This window comes from Somniosus microcephalus, unplaced genomic scaffold (genome assembly GCF_052327205.1).
Source record: "Somniosus microcephalus isolate GS21.2 unplaced genomic scaffold, FLI_Smic_1.0 unresolved_chr1, whole genome shotgun sequence".
NCBI classification, from domain to species: domain Eukaryota; kingdom Metazoa; phylum Chordata; class Chondrichthyes; order Squaliformes; family Somniosidae; genus Somniosus; species Somniosus microcephalus.
In genome coordinates this window covers 16,604,619-16,609,553 of record NW_028225179.1, presented here as the reverse complement: position 1 = coordinate 16,609,553, position 4,935 = coordinate 16,604,619, and positions in this window count along the sequence as shown.

Sequence of the window (4,935 nt, the reverse complement as noted above, 5' to 3'; positions counted from 1 at the left end):
CTCTGTCCGGCAGGATCCGACCACGCAGGCGCAGCTCCAAGTGGGGGAGGGGGCTGGTCTCCTCTGGGCATGCGCAGTTATTGCCCTTGGTGACCGGGAGGGGTTGCTGTGCCGGACTCGGCCCAAACCGCCGCCCCGCGTGCGCATGCGCGGACTCTCGGCTGTCCCCAGTCGGAGCAGGAGTAGCCATTCGGCCCCTCGAGCCTGCTCCACCATTCAATGAGATCATGGCTGATCATCCACCTCAACTCCATTCACCGGCCCGATCCCCACATCCCTTGATTCCCTTAGAGTCCAAAAATCGATCTCAGCCTTGAATATACCTAATGACTGAGCCTCCACAGCCCTCTGGGGTAGAGAATACCAAAGATTCACCGCCCTCTGTGTGAAGAAATTTCATCTCATCTCAGTCCTGAATGGCCGACCCTTTATCCTGAGGCTGTGGCCCCTGGTTCTAGACTCCCCAGCCAAGGGAAACATTCTCCCAGCATCCACCCTATCAAGCCCTGTAATAATTGAGTATGCTTCAATAAGATCCCCTCTCATTCTTCTGAATTCAAGAGAATGCAGGCCTAGTTTACTCAATCTCTTCTCATACGACAGTCACGCCATCCCAGGAATCAATCTCGTGAACCTTTGTTGCACTCCCTCTGTGGCAAGTATATCCTTCCTTAGGTAAGGAGACCAAAATTGTACCCAGTACTCCAGGTGTGGTCTCACCAAGGCCCTGTACGATTGGAGTAAGGCTTCTTTAGTCCTGTACTCAAATCCTCTTGTAATGTCAATAAATCATCAGCTAGAAGAGGTCGCTGGTGAGATCAGTAAAGAAACAAAGACTTAAGAACATAAGAACATAAGAAATAGGAGCAGGAGTAGGCCAATCGGCCCCTCGAGCCTGCTCCGCCATTCAATAAGATCATGGCTGATCTGATCCTAACCACCAATCTGCTATCACAGAACCATCTCCTGAAACTAACAGAATTAGACACACAAAATAGGAGCAGGATCAGGCTACACGGCCCCTGGGCCCGCTCTGCTACCCACAGGGCCATGACCAATCCGAACCTAGATTCATGTCCAAATTCCTGCCCGCTCCCCGTAACCCTTAATTCCCTTAACTTCTAGGAAACTGTCTATTTCTGTTTTAAATTTATGTAATGATGTAGCTTCTACAGCTTTTTGGGGCAGCATATTCCATGGACCTACCACCCTCTGAGTGAAGTAGTTCCTCCTCATCTCAGTTTTGAAAGAGCAGCCCCTTATTCTAAGACTATGCACCCTAGTTCTAGTTTCACCCATCATCGGGAACAGCCTCCCCGCATCCACCCGATCCAACCCCTTCACAATCTTATATGTTTCAATAAGATTGCCTCTCATTCTTCTGAACTCCAATGAGTAGAGTCCCAATCTACTCAACCTCTCCTCATATGTCCATCCCCTCATCCCCGGGATTAACCGAGTGAACCTTCTTTGTACTGACTCGAGAGCAAGTATGTCCTTTCTTAAGTATGGACACCAAAACTGTACGCAGTATTCCAGGTGCGGTCTCACCAATACCTTGTACAACTGAAGCAATACCTCCCTATTTTTATATTCTATCCCCCTAGCAATGAAAGCCAACATTCCATTGGCCTTCTTAATCACTTGCTGCACATGCATACTAACCTTTTGAGTTTCGTGCACCAGGACCCCCAGATCCCTTTGTACTTCAGTACTTTCCAGTTTCTTGCCATTAAGATAATAACTTGCTCTACGATTTTTCCTGCCAAAGTGCATAACCTCACACTTTCCAGTATTGTATTCCATCTGCCAAATCTCTGCCCACTTACTTAGCCTGTCGATGTCCCCTTGCAGGTTTTTTATGTCCTCCTCACTCACGACTTTCCCTCCCATCTTAGTATCATCTGCAAACTTTGATATGTTACACTCGGTCCCCTCCTCCAAATCGTTAATATAGATTGTAAAGAGTTGGGGACCCAGCGCTGACCCCTGCAGAGCACCACTTGTTACTGATTGCCAGCCTGAGAATGAACCATTTATCCCAACTCTCTGCCTTCTGTTAGATAGCCAATCCTCTATCCATGCCAGAATATTACCCCCAATCCCGTGATTTTTTATCTTAAGCAATAATCTTTTGTGTGGCACCTTGTCAAATGCCTTTTGGAAGTCGAAATACACTACGTCCACTGGTTTCCCTTTATCCACCCTATATGTTACTTCCTCAAAGAACTCCAGCAAATTTGTCAAACATGACTTCCCCTTCATAAAACCATGTTGACTTTGTCCTATTAAATTATGATTATCCAAATGTCCTGTTACTGTCTCCTTAATAATGAACTCCAAAATGTTACCTACCACAGATGTTAGGCTAACCGGTCTATAGTTTCCAGCCTTCTGTCTACTGCCCTTTTTAAATAAGGGTGTTACATTAGCAGTTTTCCAGTCTGCCGGGACCTTTGCTGAGTCCAGGGAGTTTTGGAAAATTATTACCAATGCATCCACAATCCCTACCGCCACTTCCCTCAAGACCCTAGGATGTAAGCCATCAGGTCCAGGTGATTTATCTGCCTTGAGTCCCATTATTTTACCGTGTACCACTTCCTTAGTGCTTTTGATCGTGTTTAGCTCCTCCCCGCCTTTAGCCCCCTGTTTGTCCAGTGTTGGGATATTCTTAGTGTCTTCTGCTGTAAAGACTGATATAAAATATTCATTCAGTGTTTTTGCCATCTCCATATTTCCCACCATTAATTTCCCGGTCTCATCCTCTAAGGGACCAACATTTACTTTAGCCATCCTTTTTCTTTTTATATAACTATAAAAACTCTTTCTATCTGTTTTTATATTTTTTGCTAATTTAGTTTCATAATCTATCTTCCCTTTCTTAATCAATCATTTTGTTGTTTTTTGCTGTCTTTATATAGCACCTTTCACCATCACCGGACATCCCAAAGTGTTTTACAGTCAATGAAGTACTTTTGAAGTGTAGTCACTGTTGTAATGTAAGAAACACGGCAGTCAGTTAGCGCACAGCAAGCTCCAACAAACAGCAATGTGATAATTACCAGATAATCTATCTTTTTATGTTGAATGAGAGATAAACATTGGCTAGGACACTGGGGATAATTACCCTGCTCTATACCACATTACAACAGTGACTGCTTCATTGTAGTACTTCATTGGCTGTAAAGCACTTCAAGACATCTGGTGGTCATGAAAGCACTATACAAATGCAAGTCTTTCTCTCAGAGATGCCAGGAACATAGGGTCTGATGAAAGGGTGGAACTGAAAGAAATCAGTATTTGTAGGGAAATGGTGTTAGAAAAATTGATGGGACTGAAGGCCGATAAATCCCCACGGCCTGATAATCTACATCCTAGGGTACTTAAGGAAGTGGCCCTAGAAATAGTAGATGCATTGCTGATCATCTTCCAGAACTCGATAGACTCTGGAACAGTACCCATGGATTGGAGGGTAGCTAATGTTACCCCACTATTCAAAAAAGGTGGTAGAGAAAAAGCGGGGAATTATAGACCGGTAAGCCTGACATCGGTAGTGGGGAAAATGCTAGAGTCCATTATAAAAGATGTAATAGCAGAGCACTTGGAAAGCAGTGACAGGATCGGACAAAGTCAACATGGATTTACAAAAGGTAAATCATGCTTGACTAATCTACTGGAATTTTTTGAGGATGTAACTGGTAAAATAGATAAGGGAGAACCAGTGGATGTGCTGTATTTGGACTTACAGAAGGCTTTCAATAAGGTCCCGCATAAGAGATTAGCGTGCAAAATTAAGGCACATGGGATTGGGGGCAAAGTATTGACTTGGATAGAGAACTGGTTGGCGGACAGAAAGCAAAGAGTTGGAATAAATGGGTTGTTTTCCGAGTGGCAGGCAGTGACTAGTGGGGTACCGCAAGGATCGGTCCTAGGACCCCAGCTGTTCACAATATATATTAGTGATCTGGACGAGGGAATTGGATGTAATGTCTCCAAATTTGCAGATGACACAAGGCTGGGTGGGAGGGTATGCTGTGATGATAGAACGGATTCTTTTACCCTCAGTCTGGTTCAGTAATCACTGAGTCAAATGCAACTGGAGAATTCAAACGATTTATTTTCCGCGGAGTCTTACTCTGAAATGTCGGCACCGACTCCTGCAAGAGTCTGACGAACCCAACAGAGCAAGCAATTTGTCATACAGTGTGCTACATTATTATACTTGCATTTGAGAAGACATTAACACCTCGTACATTCCTGCACCAATCCTAAGCTGTGCACGTATACATTTAATTTGATTTCCTGGCCTGGCAGTTTGAAATAAAGAAGTCACATTTAACTGAATGGGTTACAGCTAAGTAAACATCCTGGTAATGTGTTCATGATCACCTAAACATTATGGTAATGCGTTTGCAATCATGGTAATGCGTTTTCTGATCGCCTATTGCCTGTATAACTTCTGCACGCTGCCTTACATTGTTCCTACCAGCAAGGTGTGACATTGTGGGCGCCAGTCATATTAGCAGCCAAAGATCAGTTTAGCCTTTTTATTTTACTTCTTGCTGCCTTCACAGTTTCTTGTTTCTATTTCCTTGACCTTGGTATTCTCATTCCCTCCTTTTATCATTCTATGATAACCAACCGTTAAAGTGTGTTGGAGATCTCATTCATGTCTCTTTGTGAGGATACCTTCTACCCTCGAATAGTCGAAGCTGCTTATAGGGGGCAGTCCATTTCTTTTCCTTTCCTGGTTGGACTTCGGATAATAGCTTTGTCCTTTGGTATCGGTAGTTCTGTTGCATGGTCCTACAGTAACAGACTTGGTCACCTGGCGTTGACAGAAGTAATCAAATTTACACTTGGTCCAATGGCATGGCAATGTTCCTCTGTGTATGTATCTCAGCATTAGCGAGCGGTGGGGCTGTCTAATAAGCC